The sequence below is a fragment of the Podarcis bocagei genome (assembly GCF_964188305.1).
Source record: "Podarcis bocagei genome assembly, chromosome: 8".
Taxonomy (NCBI): Eukaryota; Metazoa; Chordata; class Lepidosauria; order Squamata; family Lacertidae; genus Podarcis; species Podarcis bocagei.
The window spans coordinates 35,600,736-35,623,834 of record NC_138133.1 but is presented as its reverse complement, the minus strand read 5'-3'; the positions used below and the strand labels follow the sequence as shown (position 1 = coordinate 35,623,834).

Below are 23,099 nucleotides of genomic sequence, written 5' to 3'. Positions count from 1 at the left end.
AGAAGATTCAGGTCAGAAAAAAAGGAATTACACAGCACATAACTGAACTATGGAGTTTGGTACCTCAAGAAGTGGTATAGGCCACAAATTTTGGCTGTTTTTAAAAGGGATTAGACAAATTCATGCAGGGATTAGCCTACCCATGGCTACCAGTCTTGATGGCTATATACTGTATAGTACCTTAAAGATCTAAGGCAACATACCTCTGAATACCACAAATTGTCCTGGAGCAGCAGCAGGAGAGGCCTATTGTTTATCTCCTGCTTGTGGGCTTCCCACCTGTGCAGGTGACTGTGGGAAAGACAATGCTGGCGTAGGCAGGCCTCTAGTCTGATCCAGCAGGCCTCTGCTTGGCGTCTTCCATCCTGGAATTCCAGGCAGCCTACAACAGGATTCCCAGATGGTCTCCCATGCAGTCAATGACCAGGACAAACTCCAAACGAGTTTATAAACTGGAAGGTCCACTGCCAAATGAGGTGAACTCCCTCCTCTGTCATTTGATTATATGTCACAGTTGATTATCTCCTCCTATTGGACCAACTTAGCTTGACTGAGGAGTATGCACACTCTAAGTTCCTCTGAACTTCCTCAGGGCAAGAGTTTCATGTTCATTATGCTATGAGTAGTCCCTGAAGCAACACAGTCTCTTCTAATTGTTATTCTCCCACAATTGTTATATTGTATCGGGAAGAGTATCACATAGGCTGGCTAGACACTTTTCATCTCACTTAAGTATACAAAACTCTCAAAGCAGCAGCAGCATAGCCAGCAACAACAAGAGATCAGGGCCTCCCAGCTCACCCCACTTTCTCTTGCAACCATTTGTATATATCCCTTCTGCAATACTAGGCTGTGTACACACAACATTTTGTTCTAGGATCAATAGAGGCAGAGTCCTTGCCTTTTTCTATGTAGTCCGCAAACAATCTAGATCTTCAGTGGAGAAATGCCCCCCAAAAGCACTTTCTGATAAGCAGGTTTCCTTCCAAAAAGCTCCAAAAGCTCATTGCAGTTTGATTCTGCAGTACCCCTCAGTGTGTCCTTTTGAAAACATCTGTAGGTGATCTGAGACATGGGTGGTGTATCCACACCTGCCCAACGACATCATGGGTGGGATCATCACAAGATCACAGTCACCACTTCCTCCTTGATTCACTTGGGGCATGTGTAGGCGCGGGGAACAGAATCCAGGGGAGGGATTTCAAATGTGTATCAAGTCTAGAACGGATCTAGCTTGAAAGCAGCATGTTGAGGATTCCGGAATGAGAAAAACTACACTTCTGTGCTGCAAACCGGTTACTGCCTTCCTGCAACACTTCCTCTCCAGCTCATGCCCTGGCATGTTACATTATTTATTAATTTTTATTCATAAAAATATTTACAACCCGCCCACTTATGCAACAACCCAAGGCAGCGTGGAGCAATACATGCAGTTTTACTCTCTCATTTCATCAGCCACAGTCCAGGCCCGTTGCGGGAGGCCTCGTAACTCCTTTTCAGGTGAGCGGGAAATGCATGTCATAACGCCAGATGTGGCACAAAGGGCGCGCACAATGCATTCCCCCCCCCCCGCGACTCTGGCAGCTACCGCTGGGAAAGCTATCTTAGTGGAGAGAAAGATTAGGGAAGGGCTGGGCGTGTGCCACCAGTTTGCGCCCCTTAAGGCTGGCAGTAGCCTGAATTTATTTATCAGCCTCAGGCCACAACATCGATAGGGACAACAAGTCCGCCTTCTCCCCTGCCTGGGATCCAGCCAGCAATTCCACTACAGCCCCTGGCGATCACAACACAGAGGCACACAACACACACATACTCCACGATCGGGCTGATCCGCGCCGCGTCTTGGGCGCAGCGCCGCCAGACAGACGCGAGACAGATTGTGGCTATCGTCAAGCGGCAGCCGCGCCACCCTTTTTCTATCTCTCTCACACACAACCCCCCCCCCCCACACACAGTGACATGCACAAAAGAGTACAAAAGAAGGCGCAGCCCGCGCCCCAATAACGCACCCAGGTGTCCTCTGTCGCGCGCTCTGGCCTCGCAGGCTCCCGGGGGTCTGCAGCATCCACCCCCCTGGAGAGGGGGATCGGGCGGGCGTGGAGACACGGAGGAGACTTGGAGTGGCGGCGGGGAAGAGCGGAGGCGGCGTGGGGGACCCCGCAGGTCAGGGCGAGTCGGCTCGTCAGCTGCCACGACAGGAGCAGGGCGGGCGGCGAGGGGGTGGCTGGGTGGGTGGGGGAGATCCCCCTCGGATCTGCTCCCTCTCAGGCTCGGTCGGCGCTGTCACGAAGCGAGACGAGGCTGGAAGGCGCCGCTCTCCTCCTCCCTCCTCAGCAAGCGTGGCCTGGCGCGAATCAAATCGCCGCTCCTGTCCCGTGCGCTCAGGTGGGCAGCTCCAAAGGGGCGCCCGCGTGCGCCGGCTTGGGCTGGCTGCCCAAGCGCCTTCTCTCTCTCGCCTCCTCCCACGAGTTCGGGGTCAGCCTCCCGCTCCTCCTCCGCTTCCTCCTGCCAGCCGCCGGGGTCTTTGGTCGCCGCAGCCTCCCGTCCAAGAAGCACCTTCGCCCAGGCAAGGACGCGCGCGGAGCTGGCGAGCGCCGAGGGGTGGGGCTCTCGCGCCCGCCTCCCGAACCAGGAAGGACGGAGTGAGGCGCGCGAATGTCAACACGGCGGGGAGGGGCGCGGGGGAGGGAGGAGGAGGAGGAGGAGGAGGAGGAGAAGGTACCTTCTGCGCTGGATCGGACCTTCCCGGGGGCAGAGGAAAGGTTGAGCACTCCCGCCGCCCGCCCCTTTTGAAGTCGAGCTACACGTTACACTGACACGTTTATTTGGAAGGCAAAGCAGTGGGTGAACAGAAGGAACAAAGCTGAAACCTCGCCTTGAGCTGCAGCAGGGGCTGGAAAGGATCGGGGGGGGGGGGAGGAGAGAACCCCCCCACAGGAAGTCCCTGCAATCCCACCCTTTCTGCCTTCTGCTTAGAGTTCTGCCGCTTCCGGTGTTTGGAGCGGAAAAGTTGGCGAGCGAAGCAAGGGAGTGCCTGGTCCTACTTCAAGTTACTTTCTGGGCAGGATTGGACCCATGGGGGATTGCAATGGGTTGGACTAGATGACCCTTGGGGTCCCTTCCAACTCGACAGTTCTATGGTTGTATGTTCTGAGCAGCTGTCTCACATTCTCTCACCTCTCTCTCTCTGCAAGGTGAGAAGGGTGGTCATGGAAGGACTATCTCCCTATTGTCTACAGTGGCTCTCCAGGATTTGGGGCAAGGGTTTCTCCCAGCCTTACCTGGAGACATGGGGGATCAGACTAGCATGCAAAGCACATCTCTGCTGCTGAACTGCTTCTCCTGGATTGCATTTTGGTAGAGATTTCAGCCAAGGAATCCAACCCTTCCCATAGTTCTACATGGAGGGAGAAACAAGAGGAGGCAGTGGGTGTCTCTTCTCTCTAGCAAGGACTGAGAAATAGAAAGTTGCCTCTGCTTGATTGCTCACCTGCCCTCACCTAAGACCTGCTCAGTGGGTAGAGCGTGAGACTCTTAATCTCAGGGTCGTGGGTTTGAGCCTGTAGTTTGTGAATCAGTTCAGGTCTGCAAAAAAGGTTGGCAAAACACCAGAGGAACAAACGTGTATCTTCAGACAGAAAATTGTTGTATCCAGGAAGTACAGCAGAACTGGAGTCAGAACTACTACTGCCGACCCATTTTGCCTTCCCTTCCATTTGCAGCCTTGTCCACAGGACTCGAAATGACCCTGACAAACCATCCATGGTCTCCTTGGGCTTCCTTTCTGGTCTGAGTCTGTCTAAATCAGGGATGGGTAATTTGTGGTCCTCCAGAGGTTGATGGAATCCAGTTCACATCAGCCCCAGTCAGCAGGCAGGAGTGAAGGAGGTTGTAGTCCGCCAACATCTGGATGGCCACAGTTTCCACACTCCTGACTTAAAAGACTCCAACCAAACGTGTGGCCAATCCTACTCCAAAAGACACATTAGGTTGTAGTGAACTAAATTCTAATCAAAGTAGACCTATTGAGATTGATGGACATGACTAACTTACATCTATTAATTTCATTGGGTCTACTCAAGAGTATAATTTTATTGACCACAACCCATGGATTCTACAATATCCCTAAGCTCCCTATTCCAGTGCTCTTCCCACACTTTCTTCCCCCCATTTCATCCATGCACATACAGAATGCAGAATTTCTTCCTAATACTCAAGCACTGTATATTGCTGAATGTCTGTTGTGCTGGTGTTAGCAATTCTTCAAAGAAGGAGGCACCCGTGCTTGGAAGCTATCTCTGCTCAATGCATCTGGCACACACACCAGTGTCATTTCCTCTGCATCCTTCCTGTTGCTTGCAAAACTGCATGTTGCTATTTTAATGACTCAAAAATGCCATCTGTGCCCTGTTCTTCACTAGTATATATCTTGACCCAAAGGACTGAACACACAGGAATATTTTTCCTTCCCCTTTTGCTTTTGCACTTTCAAAACAAAGCAAAACGGCATGGTAAAGGTGTTAATAAACCTACAGTGGAGATAAACCACTCATGTCTGCATATTGTCTATTTTGAGAGGGTGAATGGTGATGACATCAGGCTTTATTCCTTGTTTTAGCTAGATCCGAGGATGGTGATTTCAATGAATGATTGTCTAAAATCAATGGTGGGGTGGATGAGGTTGAATAAACCAGGGAGTTGATGATAGTTCATGGGTGAACTGGCAATGAATCATTGGTTGGGATGATGCCCCTACTAGGCAGGCGAGGATCATAGAAATCATAGAGTTGGAAGGGACCAACTCTATAATCATCTAGTAGTTCATATGATCCTAGGTTGAGTGATGCGGCTTGACTTTGGGATGCACACATTGTTTGTTTCCTCTCCACCTTAATCAATCAATAGCAGCAGAAGTAAGAGTGCTACTGCTAGCCATAAATGCATGCTTTTGCATCTGGGGGATAGGGCTGGTAGTCTCTGCTGTATTTTTGTATATTGGCTTGCATCCAATGGCATGCTAAGTAACTGTCCAGTCAGTGCAAGGACTTAGGCATGAGCTATGGGGTGGGGTGGGGGGTTTCGGACCAGTTGTGCAAAGTTGGAGAGTCATTGTAATAATCAGGAAGCCACCTCTCTCCTACCTCCCTCGTCTGTCTGTGCAGAATGCTTATTGGCTAACCCTTGTGGCAATCCCTTCCTTCACCGTCCTAGACCAATGCTTCAGGCTCACCACAACTCACACTGAACAAATGTTTTAATGAGCAAATATCCTGGCATCTGATTAAAGGGTTTAAGGCTGCTTGAAGCACAAGGCCGGGGCAAAAATCCAACCTGGAGTTGGAGCCAGGTGTGCATGTCGGTGCAGGAGTCAAACCCGGAAGAAAGCACAGGAGCACCTGCTCATGGAGAGAGCAACACCCAAATGCAGCCTTGGTTTCATTCAAACAATGAATTGCCTTCAAACAAATGATCCCTACAAATATACCCAGTCTTAGAAATGACTACAAACTGGGGTACCCTAAGGTACCTAATATATCTTGGATTTTTTTTTAATCCCTTTAGGGAAAAATAATTAAAACTGGGGGGGGGGGCACCTTTCAACGCTATAATAAAATGAAGGATTTTATTACCTGGGCTTAGAAAGAGTCTACAGAAACAGAAGTTTTGTTTGTTGTGGGGAAAAACTCAGAAAAGTATCATAATTCATCACCCTCCTTTGGGTTCAGCTTTCCATTACTATATCACAGCAACAGTTAACTGAGTGGCTTCTCCAAGGAATTGTAGGTTTTTGATGGGGTCGTGAATTCTTTTCAGAATGCCGCTGGCTCAATTTATTTCCAGGGTGCCAACTCCTTCTTAAATGCAGAGGTGTTTGCTCAGGTTGAACAATATAATCTCCCCAATGGTAATTTATTGGAGCAAACTCTGTGTTATAATAACCTCTCAGCTAAAGAGTTTTCCAGGAATGCTAACTGCATCAGCAATGGCAAAATATATGGACAGAAGTATTGCATTTGTTCAGACCAAGAACTTGGAGTAAAAATAATAATAGTATTGCACCTTTTCCTGAGAGACTTGTAGTAATTGCACTTGGATCACAAACATATTATGTGGAAGTAAACTGAGGTGAAAACATTGGAATGTGATTGGTTTGTGATCACAGACTTCCTTTTATGCTCCCATTGATTATTTCCAGGAAATAGGAGAGGAGCAAAAATAATCCCCAAAAGCTTCCACTCTTGAAAGAAGGTATTGAGATTTGGAAGATGAAAGCACCCCACACTTCAGAAAGCCTTTTGCTCCTTGTTGCTTTCCTACCGAGTACTGAAAATCTAAAACATAGATGTAAGCTCTGCCTTTGAGTTTGAAGTCCTCATTCCTGGATCCTGTGATCCTCACTACATTGTTCACTGCAAGCAAAAATGTGGTGTGTGTGCGTTACTGTTAAAATAAGAAAAAATCCTTAAAGGCTAAGGGTGATATCTGACCGGCTGTGTACACAAATTTTATTCTAGAAACAACAGAGTGTGCATATTCCACACACATAGTCCACACACAATTTAGATCTATTGCCCCTGAAAAGCATTTATTGAGAATATTATTTCATTCCAAAAACAAAAGCTCCCTGCAGATTGATCCAGCATTACCATGCAGTGTGCCCACTTGAAAATACATGTAGGCAATTGCATGAATCCACACCTGCCCAGTGATGGATGGTGGGCGTATACCAGAATCACAATCACCACATCCTCCTTCATTTACCTGGACCATGTGTAGGGCAAAAAAAGGCATGAATAACCAAACCAGGGGGAGGGTTTTCAAATGCACATCAAGTCATGATATGCCTGTGGGTGGCAGGATACAGAATCAATCTAGATTGAAAGTGGTATGTTGAGGGTGAGCATGAACAATTCTGAATGGAAAAAGCTTTGTGTTTGCGCTACAAGCCGATTAGTCAAAGTCAAGGGTGAGAGAACCTTTTCAACCTGAGAGCCATATTTCTGCTTGCAGGCTTCTCCTGTGCATCTGATTCGGTACTGTGAGAATGGACTGATGGACTTGATGGACCATTGCGCTGATTCAGCTGGGCTTTACATATGTTTTTATGTAATGTCATTTGAAGATCATGTAAAGAAAGCCAGAAAAGCAGCCTCCTTAGTTTAACTACATTTCATGGTCCTGTTATTTACAGCAAAATACCAAAGTACTCTGATATCAGCCCTATGCTCTGTATATTGTATTCTGATATCTGATTCCCCCCCCCTAGCCAAAACCACACTCTTGCCCCTATAAGGGATCAAAGGTATACAGCAGGGTGGGGAGCTGTGGTTCCTCCAGATGCTGCTGAACTATAACTCTCATTGGCCAAGATTGCTGGGTCTGATGGGAACCTGGGATGACAAAAAACTGTTTTACACCAAGTCACACCTGTGCAGCTGATGGGTGCCCCATAGGGGCTTAACAGAGCAATCCTACATGTGTTTATGCAGGAGTAAGACCCATTGGCTTGTACTTGGTTGTTTCTAATATTCTTGTAAGCCACAAGGAAAGCCTGGTTATACATTCTTCAAATAAAGCCTGTGTAAAATCTAATGCAGATTATTCTTCTCTTTTGAATAAACAACTAAATAAAAATAAGCATGAATTTAGTTCCTTCAGCAAACAGCAACCCCTCATTAGAATTGAAAAAAGAGAGGTTGGTTTGCCAGGGTTCAGGGAGAAAAAGCAGCTGGGAGGTAATCAATATGTAAATTGTACTTTATAAATCAACAAGATGGCAGATACTGTCTTTTCCCCATATGCGGGGGGAAGTCCTAATAGTTTATCTTTGTTCTGAGAACTGTTTACACATCTTTGACAATATGGAACCTGATCGCTGTCAGATCCTGTTGGCAATCTCCATCATTAGTCCCAACCACCTTTTCTCTCTCCTGCTCGTTTTCATTCTAATTTCATTATTAGTCCATTCATTTCTTGCATCGGGGTATGTCATGCAGTACTTATCATCAGAACAATATATAGCCTTAGCAATCTCTCCCAGCATTCAACAGGAAGAAGGGAGTGGAAAGGGACTGGGTCAGTGAGGATTGTGATATGACAGATAAATTACTTGCTGTTATTACATTTACATAACAATTCAGAAATAATGTTTAGGTGGAACGTGATGTAAGCTATTTGAAACAGACAATTGCATTACTCAAGTGGATCTGGCAATTACTGCTCCCTGTGGAAATGCTGTGATGAAAATTTCTCCTGCAATTCCTCCCCAACCATTCTCCATCAACTAACAAGAAAAAGAAATTGGATTCAAAAATTAGCAAAGTAGAGGGGAAATGCCAGTGAAATTCACACAGGTTTTTGTTGTGCTTACCTTACTTTCAATGTAGAGGGTTGTGAATGTCCTTTCTTTCATTCTTCATATCTCTCAAGTGGTCTGCACTCTACAGCCTCCCTGAGTGCTCACAATTCTCGAAAGTTGTCATTGACTGTGCTTTCCTTTAAGTAAATTCCTGTAAGGGGAATGCTGTGGATATAGTGCATCTTGGTGTCAGCAAGACATTTGACAAAGTACCCCATTATATTCTTGAGGAGAAACTGATAACGTGGGCTGGATAAGGTTATTGCTAGATGGATTTGTTTGTACTGGTAGAGAGAAGGTAAAGGACCCCTGGATAGTCAAAGATGACTATGGGGTTGCAGTGCTCATCTCACTTTCAAGCTGAGGGAGCCAGTGTTTGCCCACAGGCAGCTTTCTGGGTCGTGTGGCCATGGTAGAGAGAAGCAGACCAGGAATCCCAAGATGGGAAGGGGACTAGGATTCTGATTCCACTCATGTTAGGTGGTTGGCACTGCCAAAGCTGATTGCCCTAGTTGTGTTTTGGCCAGTGTGCCTGCATCTCACTCAGTCTACCTCTTTCCACACCTGCACTCTGCAGGGCTCATGTTTGCAATGCACAAATGCTCCCAGATCCACTAAAATTGCAGATCCGGGTCACTGAGTCTGAGCTTGTGCTTACCTGTTAAAGCACAATACAGTCTAAATACAGTTCTAGAAAACAGAGGCAGAGACTAAAGCACAACTGCTTATCTCGGGCTGCTAACACCCTGCTTTGACCTTCAGGATGAATATCTGCAACGATTCATGGCACTGCCACTGATCACAGGGTTCAGCCCTGACAGACACCAAAACACTTGAGGAAACCATAGAAAGTTAGTACCTGCTCATCAAGTTCCTTAAAATAAGATGCCATTTAAGTAAAAGCTAGGTATGAACAGTGTGTGATTTGCTTTCATCCTATGAGAAAACATTGTAAGAAAAACAAAAGGCAAAATAAAATAGCTTCAAGTCATTATACGTGGGTTGATAATTTACTCTCAAACCCTACTATAACAACACACACACTGGAAATTGTTACTCATCTAACCCAAGGTTCAGCAAGGGTTCTTTCAATTCTGAAGTCATCCTCTTGAACTTGTTAAACATTTTCTATGTGTCTCCATCCTCCTGAGAACCAATTTTTAATTAAATTTGTCTTGTTTTGCCTCTCAGTTCCTTTTATAGGTTTGCTTACTATCACTTGGTCTACCCATGTAGCTGTACCACCCAATCAGACTTTGTGTGGTGCTACAAGTTTATTCAGTTATTAGTAGTTTTGTGAAGTTGCCAGAATTTTTCTGTAACTGGTTCCAAATGGTTCAGGTAAGGGTAGTTGATACCATTCATTATCCAGGGTAAAGCCATCACCTGCATTCACATAAATGTGGGGTCTTCTGGTTCAGACATTCCCTTCTGCATGTGGTGAGGGAAGTAGGGAAGGAATGCAACATCTCTGTAAATAGTGGTGAAGGAGAGACAGATATAATATCTAGACAGTAACATTCTGTTGTGAGGGATGAGAGAAACATCTTCTTAAGAGAAACTAGTGCAAGCAGGAACTGATGGTCGTTTTTTATTGTTTCACAAGGAGACAACTTTGTACTCAGAGGACAACCAGTGAATGGATGGGAAGAGACTCAAAACTCTGCCTGTGAGCCAGATCTAGCTTGTGACCTGTGGGTTCCCCACCCCTGACTTTTCTCCTCATAATAGCCTTTTGAGGTAGGCCAGACTGACAGAAACTGGTACAAAGTCACCGGTGAACCTCATTACAGAACAGGTAACTTGAACCTGGGTCTTTCAAATTTAATGCTCTTAAAGCAATTCAAGATAAAATCCATAGTTTGGGCATTGCTTTCGAGAGCCTTGAAGCATGTGACAAAAGTTTCATATTCCAAATAATCAAGTAGCACCACGAAAGACAGCACCACGAAAGACAGCGCTTGTTACCTCATACTCTGAGATCCTGTTCTTCGGAGGCCTTAGGTATTACAACACCCTACAGAACCTGTGCCAAATATCTAAAGGATCTACTACTCCCTTCCTATCTTTACACTCACGAGATTAAATGCCTTCCCCTCTACAGTGACCAAGGGTAGATGCTCACATACTCCATATCAAGCCCATTTGTGTGCCTGCAACCAAGGAGTACCTAATTCAATGGACCACATTCTCTTAGATTGCTCTCTACACAATAGACCTCGCCAACTGATGCTGAGCAAAATGTTGGACCTCCGGCCTATAATGAGGTTTCTCCTGGCAGATCAGGACAAAGATATCACTGCTTTAGTAGCTTCCTTTTTAGCCACAATTTTACCCAAAAGGGTTCCCAACGAACCATCCTTTGGGGGCACAGACAGGGTGAAGCAGAATATCTCAGTGCACATGATCACAGTGTGACCTTACAACCCTCAACAGCGTCACCCTTGTCCTTTTAATTATCCCAGTGACCTGACATATTTTATACTGTGATGCCAATAAAGGTATTTGATTTGATTTGATAACTCTTTCAACTACTTGAGCACACCTTCCTTTCTGCACCAGTAAAGAATGTGTAGAATAGTTATCCTCTACTGACGTGGAGAAAAGATAGAAGAGGCAGGGAAGGAGGCGAATGACAGCCAGTCATTCAGCAGCACAAATCATCTGGAATTATTGGGCTTTTGTGTGCATCCATTATTGTATGTCACTTCAAAACACAGTGGCTCAAAACACTGTGAAATACAATATATAGCTAAAGTTAGTCTGAATGTCTCAAAGCTGGAAAATGGAAGGGGGAAAAAAGCCATTCTGACTCAGTGGCTAGTACACTTATATCACAACAATTTGCATGGCAGACTGATGTGGTGCCTTAAATATATGCTTTTTTGATGCACGGTGCAGTTTTTTCCTTGGCATATTGATGCTTCCTTTCATGCCTTCCCCTGCATGAATCCCTCCATGGCTCTCTTGAGATGTGGCATTAAGCTATGGTTTAGAATCTCATGAAAAGAGCTCATGGGCTGCTGCTCCAGTGCAGCTTTTGCTTCCATTTTTACTTAATCTCGGTTTGTTATTTGTTTGAACCTAGACAATCTGTGATTATGGGTCAGCTTTTTCAATCAATTTCCTAATTCCTGCAGAGTGTCTTTGCTTTTCTCCACATCAGCCTTGATTTTTCCATTCTTAGTTTTCAGTTCATTAATTAGAATATGTTGCTCCTGTGATTTTGCTTTCTTTTTCTTGTGCTTTCTGAGTTTTTATTGCTTCAGGCTGCTGTTCAATTTTTAATAGATTTTCTGCCAATGAATTTACCCCCAGCCTTTTATCTCTTATATTCCATTTTTTGTTCTCTCTCTCGCAATTTATTTGCATCCCTTTCTTTTTGTAACTCTACCACAAATAAATTATTTTAATTTTATCCCCCAGTATGCAGTATTTTTAGTTTTTGCACAAGAGATATAAAAATACGTATGTTAGCTTTAAATTGGGAAACATAACATTTTATATGTCACCGCCAACAACTCTTGAAAGGTGACTTTTATATTCTAGATGGAAAATAAGTTATTTTATGCAGCTGCTGCTTGACAGGTAAAATAAATTCAATGCTGTCTTTTGTCTGCTGAATTTTGCATTTCTCAATCATAGTGCTAAAGGCAAAGGAGCCATGCCAAATAAAAATGTGGCTGGCTTTGTTTATATTCATCCATCTTGATGTCAATTTTACAAGGAACATCTACAGAGTCTTAATAATTAAATAGCAATAGTAAAAAAAAGAAAAAAAGAAATCTTAAACACTGTGAATAGACTGCACTCCAGACTCCATAAAACAACTAACCACCAGGAAGCAGTGATTTTAAAACTGATTTTTCTTTATATATGTATTTGCAGCAGGGGTGGAACTTTAAAATGGAAGCCCAGAGAAACCATAATGTCTTTCTAACATTTAATATTCTACAGTGAGCACATGTTTGCATTAAAAACCATAGAAAGGCTAATGTGGTTCAAAATTCAGGCCATGTCTTGCTTCATCATTGCACACATTGTGATTTTTTTAAGGTTCCTTATCCTCAACGTTTGAGATGATTTCTCTTTAGAATTATTTTTTTTATTGGAAATACAATAGCCAGTATTACATTCTGGCCATTTGCAGAAGGGACAAGAAAGGTGATGGGTGACGTGACCTGATTGCCCAGAGAGAGAGAGCTCTGTTTCAATGGAGGCCACACAGAAAGCTGTTATAATATGCCCCCACCATAATATGCCCCCATCACTGGACAGCTCCTGCCTTCTGGGCTTGATAGGAGTATTCCCAATCATCTTCTGCTCTTCAATTTTTTCCTCTCCTTTCAAATAAAATCACAGGATGGTAGCAGCTTTGCAGGAAAGGAAATTACAATTGCTTGGCACCCAGGAGACTTTAAGCACATAAAACAGTTATCAAATGCACCTTTCATATAAAAACATTGAGAAATATGTCCTTTTTGCAGGGGTGTGTGTCTTCTCTTTCTTCCCCCTACTCAGAAGAGAACTACTTGTTCCTCTCTATTCTCATACCTCCCATTAGTTTATTTTGCAGATCTATAAACCATCACACAGAAGCTTCCAAAGCATGGTATCAAGAAAAAACACAAAGAAATAAACTCTCTTTGTCCTTGGAGAAGCGATTTACCTCAGTGGTAGAACATCTGCTTTGGATGCAGAAGGTTTTGGGTTCAATGGCTAAGTGTCCTGTATTCACTGGGCTCTTCAGTAAACAGGAGACTTGCCCGCAGCAACATCAATGGGGTAGCAACCAGAACATGGGCCAGATTGTAGTTAAGAGTTCACTGCAAAGGCTTAGGGGAAAGTCAGAGCAGTCCCAGGCCAGGCTCCAAGCTAGAAGAGATCCCAAAAGGGACAGGTGAGTGTGGTGTAGTGGTTAATAGCGGTGGACTCGTAATCTGGTGAACCGGGTTCGCATCCCCGCTCCTCCACATGCAGCTGCTGGGTGACCTTGGGCTAGTCACACTTCTTTGAAGTCTCTCAGCCCAACTCACCTCACAGTTTGTTGTGGGGGAGGAAGGAAAAGAAGAATGTTAGCCGCTTTGCCCTTCGGGTAGTGATAAAGTGGAATATCAAGTCCAAACTCTTCTTCTTCTACTACAAGATCAGAGCAGGCGATCCAATAGCAGGCAAGGGATCATGCTAATACATAGACTTTATATCAGCAACTCTTTGATCACAGCACTGGGGTTTTGAGCTGGAGCTGCTGGAACCAAACTGAAGTCTAGGTGGGTTCCCACAAGGCAAGACACAGTGATAACAGCAAGAACATTTATTGAACTACATAACTGAATAACAGTGGCAAAGCCACTGCTTATATAGATTTCTGAAGGCCTGGGCCACTCCTACTCCCAACGTGATTGGCTGTCTAAACTTCCAAGCTGTGAATCATGACTCAGAGTTTAAGGGCCAATGCACAAGCCCAAATACTGAAATGTTCTGTGATTGGGTATCATTTATCGAATCAGAACACAGGGGCTCAGAATCCTTAGTCCAGACTCAAGCTCAGGCAAACACAGACCACTGGATACATAACACCCTGAATACATAACACAAACCACAATTGCTGCTGACTCCTATCGATACCTCAGTATCCCTGAGAGGGGAGTTTTACTCCTGAGGAGATATTTGCTCCTGAAGAATCCTTGCCTGTAGTCAAACACCAGAATCCTCAGGCATGTCTGAGAGCGGCCTCCATATGAAACCACAGAGAACTGCTGCTGTTTGGTGCAGACAATACTGAGCTAAATGGACCAATTGTCTGACTCAGTAAAAGGCAGGGTCCTCTTAACTAAAGCAATATCTGTATCTACAGTTGTACAGTTAATATTCCATAAAATGCCTGGGTTATACTTGGGGGGAAAGGCTTCTTGAACAAAAATGTCTTTATTAGCCTAAATCTTCATTGCTATTTTTCTGTCATGAGACACATCATAAACAGAAGTTCATTCTAAATTGCAGTGCAAATAAAATTCCCCAAGATTTGATGCACAATGGACTTGGTACTTAAAAGCTTTGTTGTATTCTGAGAATGCTCTTCTGGATTACAATGTTGTTGTGTGAACATGACCTCTTGTGACTTATCATATTGGCTCCTGTGGAAAATTCAATCCCTCCCCTTCCCCTGAGACCCAAGAACAAGAGGATGGGTTTTAGGCTTGGTCAGGAGAGAACAATCACAAAAAAAACTTTCAACAAACAATAAAGGGCAGGCATCCTGCAGGCACCATGAGACCTGAGGGTTCCCAGTGCTCGTGGAGCTCTCATTATGACCCACCAATCAGTAAATCAGATGTTTCTGTGTTCTTTATTTCCATCCTTGGCAGAGGGCAACCATTTCAGAATTTCCAAAATGGATTTCCCTACACTGCAGAGAAAAGTGACCAGGCAGGGGTGGGGGGAAGGAAGGGAATGGTAGGAAGATGGGAAATGGAGAAACCAGGGTAGTCAAGGTGGTTTTTTTAAAATATGAAGTCTGGATGTGTGCATGGGGCTGGGGGAAGAGTTGGTTAGGATATTCAGAGCAAGCCTATGAAGTAAATTAGAAGTAAACTCAGAAGTAAATCCCACTGAGTTCAGTGGAACTTTGTTGTTGTTGCTTAGTCGTTTAGTCGTGTCCGACTCTTTGTGACCCCATGGACCAGAGCACGCCAGGCACTCCTGTCTTCCACTGCCTCCCACAGTTTGGACAGACTCATGTTTGTAGCTTTGAGAACACTGTCCAACCATCTCGTCCTCTGTCGTCCCCTTTTTCTTGTGCCCTCAATCTTTCCCAACATCAGGGTGTTTTCCAGGCAGTCTTCTCTTCTCATGAGGTGGCCAAAGTATTGGAGCCTCAGCTTCACGATCTGTCCTTCCAGTGAGCACTCAGGGCTGATTTCCTTAAGAATGGAGAGGTTTGATCTTCTTGCAGTCCATGGGACTCTCAAGAGTCTCCTCCAGCACCATAATTCAAAAGCATCAATTCTTCGGCGATCAGCCTTCTTTATGGTCCAGCTCTCACTTCCATACATCACTACTGGGAAAACCATAGCTCTAACTATACGGACCTTTGTTGGCAAGGTGATGTCTCTGCTTTTTAAGATGCTGTCTAGGTTTGCCATCGCCTTTCTCCCAAGGAGCAGGCGTCTTTTAATTTCGTGACTGCTGTCACCATCTGCAGTGATCATGGAGCCCAAGAAAGGTGGTGGTGTGGGAACTTACTCCCACACAAACCTACCTAGGATTGAAGCCTTGTTCTCAGTCTCTAGTGTAACTTTGTTACTTGTAACAGCATCCATTTCCCTTTAGGGAAATGAGTGTTTTGTTGCAGTAACACATATTGTGACTAACCACACCCTCATAGCAAGCATTTTGTGGCTGCACATATTCTGTGACGGTGTTGAAAACACATTTTCAATATTCCTCTGAGCCCGTGGAAGTGTGGCTGCCCTTCATCTTGTTTGATCTGCATAGCAAAGAAACTTCTTAGACAGAAGGGTGGTGTGATCGTGTAAATAACACAGCAGTCAAGAAAAGAGACACCAAGAGTAAAGAGCTATTAGCGTTAAAGAGCCTCTGTGCATGTACCTACAAAACGGCCGAGTTTACATTTCACATAGCGCCACAGGAATCAATGAGAGTTTTGTCAAGGGTAAGCAGATAAACATCTTCAGCATAGATGCCTGCAGATCAGCTGGGGTTGGGTGTCTTCTCTGCTAAATGCTGGATATCCTGGCAAAAGTGGCTCAATTCATCATACAGCAGCTGAGGATTACAAACTGGACAAATTTGTACACCAAAGATTTGTACATGCTTAAGATTTCAGAAACACAGGCAACAGAACACAGGATTCGCAATTCAGGCATTCAGCCTGATCACAGAAGAGCTAAATGTATATAAGGGGCTTGCTGTGTGTCCTCTGCATTCAATATGCATGTCCCATCTCCCCTCAACCTGGAAGAAGAAGAAGAAGAAGAAGAAGAAGAAGAAGAAGAAGAAGAAGAAGAAGAAGAAGAAGAAGAATTTGATATCCCACCCATCTGGCTGGGTTTCCCCAGCCACTCTGGGCGGTTCCCAACAGAATATTAAAAACACAATAAAACATCAAACATTAAAAACTTCCCTGGACAGGGCTGCCTTCAGATGTCTTCTAAAAGTCAGATATTTATGTCTTTCAAATTCGATGGGAGGGCGTTCCACAGAGCAGGTGCCACTACCGACAAGGCCCTCTGCCTGGTTCCCTGTAACCTCACTTCTCACAGTGAGGGAGAGTTGCTACAAGCAGAATCCCTGATCTGGACCTTACGCAGAGTAGAAATGAATGCAGTACACTGCTAGAAAGTGTTTCAAAGCTTTACTGGAAACAGTCTTAAAACAGTTACTTTGTATTTTGCAATGTTTAATTGTAACTCATTGCTCTTGGTAAAAGCAAGCAACAGATGTAGCTTTATTAAGCAATGTGGTCCCATCTTCTTTTAGTACTTAATACAATTCAGTAACCCTGGATAGCTCAGTTGGTTAGAGTATGGCACTGACAATGCCAGGGTTGCAGGTTTGATCCCTGTATGGGATGGCTGCATATTTCTGCATCTACAGTTCTGGGATTCTCTGAATGCCATATTTTTCGCCCTATAGGATGCACCGTCCCATAAGGCGCACCTAGTTTTTTGGGGGGGAAATAAAGGGGGGGGAATTATTTCCCCCCCCAGGCGCGGGGCTGGGGCAGGGGAAGCCCGAGCTTCCCCCGACCCCAGCCCCCAAACAGGCAGCTCTCTGCAAGCCGTGGGAGCCCAGCGCTGGCTCCCGCAGCTTGCGGAAAGGTCTGCAAAGCCTGGACGCGCTGAGCTCAGCGCGCACAGGCTTCAGCGTGCAGGCAACTCTCCGCAAGCAGCGGGAGCCCAGCGCCGGGCTCCTGCTGCTTGTGGAGAGCTGCGCGAAGCCTGGAGAGCGAGAGGGGTCAGTGCGCACCGACCCCTCTCGCTCTCCAGGCTTCAGCGAAAGCCTGCATTCGCCCCATAGGACGCACACACATTTCTCCTTCATTTTTGGAGGGGAAAAAGTGCGTCCTATAGGGCGAAAAATATGGTAATTTTCTCTCTCTCTGTTCCCAGGGAATGAGATCCTATGTGAGCATCTTGATTGTTCAGGATCGCTGAGCTGAGCTTCTACAGCTGCTGTCTCCAAGGACTAACTTAGACCCTGAGTTCGCCTTGCACGAGAGTAATCTTTGCTTCAGTTTTTGGGGTGCGTCATCTTGCCGCATTAGCTAGAGAGAAACCTCCTTTCTAACGAAAACTTCTGCATAAGTTTTCAATGCATACAAACATAGCATTTCATGCACACGAAACTTTTATCTTCAATGTGATTTGTGCCAGCCTCCCTGAAAATAACCAGGCCAAATGCCTGACTAGAAAATGTAAGTAGATAGTAAAAGACTGGTTCTCGCATACATGTATAACAAATATGAGGATATTACTGTGTTGAATTCTGATAAAACAGTGCTTTGGTTGTATGAAACCGTTTTGTTTCTCGTATTGTGGTATTACATTGGTGCCACCAAGAGGCCGGGCATGGTACTACATAAGGACCACCACTTCTGATGTTCCAGCATGAAGGCTGTACAGTGGTACCTCGGGTTAAGTACTTAATTCATTCCAGAGGTCTGTTTTTAACCTGAAACTGTTCTTAACCTGAAGCACCACTTTAGCTAATGGGGCTTCCTGCTGCTGCAGCCGCACCGCCGGAGCACAATTTCTGTTCTCATCCTGAAGCAAAGTTCTTAACCCAAGGTACTATTTCTGGGTTAGCGGAGTCTGTAACCTGAAGCGTATGTAACCTGAAACGTATGTAACCCGAGGTACCACTGTACATCTGAGCAGCCTGCACTATGCAGGGAAGAGGCATTTACTTGTTACTGCTGCTGTTGCTGAACAGGATTGGACCAAAACTGTGCCAAGGAGGCTCCCCATTTCAAGGAATGCCTGGCTTACGTTGCTTACTTTCCAACACCATCTAAAGCCTCACATCTGTGCACAGGCCTTTGAGAATGCAGCTGGGTAGATGGGGAGAGAGCCCTGCTGTTGTGAGGTCAACAGCAAATGGACAAAGCAATGGTAGAACTGTATGATTATTTTAAAGAATTTTAGTTGCGTTTCTATGTTACATTGTAAAATACTTCTGTTTCATTTTAATGGGTTGAATAGGTTTTATGCCAATGAAAGGTGAGATAGCAACTGAATGAATGCATGAATAAAGATGTGTTTTTGTTTAGGATTATGGTAACAACAGATCATATTTTATATTTTGCTGGTGCCTTCAGCTGATGAACCCCTACATCCTTGATAAGCTATCTTAGTTTTACTGCTAGTATTTCATCATCTGGTATGAGTATGTTTTGCAAAGAGCCTATACAGAGGTGATGTGTAGTTAATCATGAATATACCATCTTCAGTTTATTCTGTAATAAATTTATAGGACAGCATGATAAGGCTATCTATCCAAAAGTTAGCACATAGTGGTTTTTTATGCCTCAAAGCTGGAGGATGATTAATTTTTGTATATATTCTTCAGTTGCATTTGCATCAAGATGCAATTTTAAGAAAAGTTCTCAGAGGGCAGTGCAGATTATTGGTTTGAAATTCCATCTCACAATTTATGTTGCCTATTTGTGAATTCTCATTTGGCCAGAAAGCAGAAATTAGTATAATATAGGAACCTTGAGTGCCCTGCACATGGATTGATTATTAATACTTGCAATCAATAAAACTTCTATGTTTTAAAGCATTGGGAACCTCTGTCCCTCAATCACCCTTGGCCTGCCAAGGGGTCCATGGGGGCCATAGGACCTTATTCTCAAAACCACACCCACCTGTCAATCAGCTGGCATCACTCAGATGGGCAGGTGATGTCAGCTGATGAGTAGAAAGCAAAGTTGAATTCTGTGTTGACTGGGCCTGCCAGTTCCCCACAGGGATTTAACACAGGCACACTGTTCATCTGCTAACACTAAGGTAGCAGGATCCCCTCCCCCTGCACTTATCAGCTGATGAACAGAGGGTAAAATCCTGCTCAGTCGGGAATTAGCACAGGCAGCAGGATTTAACCATACTGACATTTTAATGATGTTGACATTTAGATCCATGTCAACCTATTACTTTCCCAAGTATCTCCTTAGCCCCTGACTGACTAGTGACCTGTTCCCTGCAGTACGTAACAAGACCAGTCCCAGATGCTCAACTCTCCACCCCAATCTTACAAGGCCTCTGTTTCCACCATTGTTTTTGTTCATGTCCAAACTTTTAGCATGGCTGGAACTGGAAGAAGTCAGCAGGGCTGATCCTCTACTTTGCATCTTCCAAAAGCACACTCAGAATCGCACCACTTAGATCTTACGGGTAAGCTTGTGGGACAATTAGAATTATTATGTTTATATGTTTTGGAAGCTGCCCAGAGTGGCTGGGGCCAGATGGGCAAAGTATTATTATTTTTTCCTATAAATGGCCATGCAACTAGAAAGTTCCCACCAAGCTGCATTTCTGTAGCAGAGATCACCATATCAATGCATCCCTTTCTCCTCCTGCATACTACATCTCTTCAGCCTTGCCTTGAGTGGTTCTGGCCCTCCAGGGCTACGGAGATCCTTAGAGTCAAAGTGAGCCCTGTCAATCAACAGAATAATAACCTGCTGAGGTTTATTAAATTATTTAAGGGCACTTCAATAATTCAAGAGCAAAATATTGCAGGCACATAACCCCCAACCCTCACCCCGGTTTGCATTATCTCTTTGGCAGCAAACAGGCTAAGCAAAGAGTGAATAAAATTAGCCCCATATAAAATAAACAAGACAACAAGAGGCATCCAATAAGGCAAGAAGGTCTTCGTGTAATGGATTTCAAACTGAGTTATAGGGAAACACGGTTTATTAGAAACTTACTGGGGCGGTGAGTGGTTTGGTTTCTTAATTAGAAAACTAACAATGGTGTACAATCATCCTTGACAATTTGTCTACTAATAATGAACATCCTCTGAAAACACAGAAAACCCTGATGCCATTTCTTAAAGGAAACATAGTTGTTATTAAAGACCAACTAAGTTAGTTCTTGGTATGAGCTTACGTGTGCATGCACACTTCTTCAGATACACTGAAACAGAAGTTGCCAGATCCTTCTATATAGTGAGAAGGTGGGGAGGGGTGTTACTCAGAAGGGTGGTGGGAATGGGAGATAGGCAGATAGCTGAGAGAGCCTCTTGACGACTCTTAACGACTGTAATAGGTCTTACAGGAAAAGGCAAGGGGTGGGAAGGTGAGAAATGGTTTAGTTATGTATAGTGAGATAAGAATCCAATGTCTTTGTTCAGCCCAGGTCTTTTCATGGTTTTAAGTTTGGTAATGAGTTAATAAGCTCATACCAAGAACTAACTTAGTTGGTCTTTAAGGTGCTACTGGAAGGAATTTTTTTATTTTGACTATGGCAGACCAACACGGCTACCTATCTAATAGTTGTTATTGTTTTCCAGGGGCAGGGAGGTTGGTGTTGGAGAAGAGATGTAATGAGGGGTTACTTGCCTATCCATCACTTTGCTGCCCTTCCAAGCTGTAAAATCAAGAGTTTTCAAGAAATGTCACTGGGTCGCTCTTATTGCTATTTACTCTTAACATGTGGGTGACATTAGATCACCCTAGTGATCTCCAGATATTATCAGACCACAACTTTCACAATTCTAGGTCATTTTTCCATTCTGGTTGAGGGTGAGGGTAGTTGTTGTCCAGGACTTCTGCATGGCACCAAGCTGAATCAGAAAACAATGCAGCGAAGTATTTTTTGAAACTATACATGTATGTGAAGAAAGCTCTTCAGAAGCCTTTGGAATTAACTCTCAAGTATCTCTTTATTAATTAATTAATTAACTGCTATTATTATGAATGTGATTTATAATTATGCTGGGTACACTTTCAAATTACTTTCTGACTTACTGGAACTTCATCCAGTAGAAGATTGTTTTAGTATATAAACACAGGCACAATAAGCACTTCTGACTCAATAATGCAGTTTGCACAAATAATTGATGCCCTCTGGTGACTCTGTGGGATAATGTACTTGTTCCAACTAAAGAAGCTTTGCATTATTATAGAATAGGGAACCGTTAGTGCAGATTTCATTTTTAAAAAAGTTGAAATACATCACAAGGATGTTCTAATGTGAACTTTAAAAAATTGTTTTTATTAATCATTGGGCATTTCCCCCCTCCTCATTACTCCCTGAAGTAACTGTTTTGCAAGGTCGGTTATTATCCTCAGCAGTGCTCCTAACAAATAAATTAGATGAGGGAGAGAAGCATTTTTAAAGTTTGTAAAAACTGGCGAGAGAGAGACTCTGTGGCACTGCGAAGCTCCTAAACTTTCTGTTGCAGGATAAAATAGCAGCTTGTGGGGGGTGGGGGCAAATTTCATTGGGGAAATGGCTCAGATGAAGGGGTTAAGCCACGTGAAAGCTGGCCAGCTCATACAATACTATTTCCCCAATATGTGAGTAGGTTTGCCCAGACATAAAACAACTCAAGGCTGTCCCAATATCTTCATCCATGCTGCCTGAGGCAGAGCAGCAAATGGTGCCTCCTCCCATCAATGGACAAAGTACCCATGATCAGCCAAATTATTCTGACTATGAGGCAAAATAAATAAATTAAAAAAATAAAAAAAAATCCCCACAAGTGCCTTGTAATGCTCTGTTGTGAGTGCTGTGTAAGGGGGAGGAGGCGCACACCGGGAGATTTCTGAGGATCAAAGGCCCAGTGACTTGGTTTGGTACACCTTATGTAGCTCTGTTATCACTAGCACCAACTAGTGACATTAACTGTAACTGCACTTACCATATTTTTTGCACCATAACACTCACTTTTTTCCTCCTAGAAAGTAAGGGGAAATGTATGTGCGTGTTATGGAGGAAATGCCTACGGGTGGCATGCCTACAGATTTTCCTCCTCTAAAAACTACGTGCGTGTTATGGTCGGGTGCGTGTTATAGAGCGAAAAATACGATACTTTACAACAGGGTCGGCAACCTGCGGTTGTTTAAATGGCCCACGAGCCGCTCCCAAACCGAGCCACCTGCTCAGCGAGTCCCCGTGCACTGTGCTAAACTGGAGTGAAGGACTCGCTTCTGTGGCGCCGGAGACCGCATCTGCGCATGCACAGACGCTGAAAATCAAGTCTATGCAGACAAAAAAAATCGCATCTGCACAGACGCAATCCGGCCCATGGAGTAATCGCCATGGGAGTGAACAGACCGAGGTGAGGTAAACCTTGCCAACCCCTGCTTTACAACTACAGTAAGGTAAAGGTAAAGGGACCCCTGACCATTAGGTCCAATTGTGACCGACTCGGGGGTTGCGACGCTCATCTTGTTTTATTGGCCAAGGGAGCCGGCATACACCTTCCAAGTCATGTGGCCAGCACGAGTAAGCAGCTTCTGGCAAACCAGAGCAGCACATGGAAACGCCGTTTACCTTCCCGCCAGAGTGGTACCTATTCATCTACTTGCACTTTGACGTGCTTTCAAACTGCTAGGTTGGCAGGAGCTGAGACCGAGCAACGGGAGCTCACTCCGTCGCAAGGATTCGAACCGCTGATCTTCTGATTGGCAAGTCCTAGGCTCTGTGGTTTAACCCACAGCACCACCTGCATCCCATTTACAACTACAGTGCTGGGTACCATATAT

At 44.5% G+C, this 23,099-nt stretch overlaps 1 long non-coding RNA gene across 1 annotated transcript; it reads left to right on the top strand.

Moving 5' to 3' along the window:
* Positions 1 to 209: 209 nt before the first annotated feature.
* LOC308593473 lies at positions 210 to 22,868 on the top strand. The gene is made up of 3 exons (XR_014010968.1): positions 210 to 1,500; positions 17,494 to 17,626; positions 22,434 to 22,868. It is a non-coding gene; the product is annotated as an uncharacterized lncRNA (long non-coding RNA).
* Positions 22,869 to 23,099: the final 231 nt, after the last annotated feature.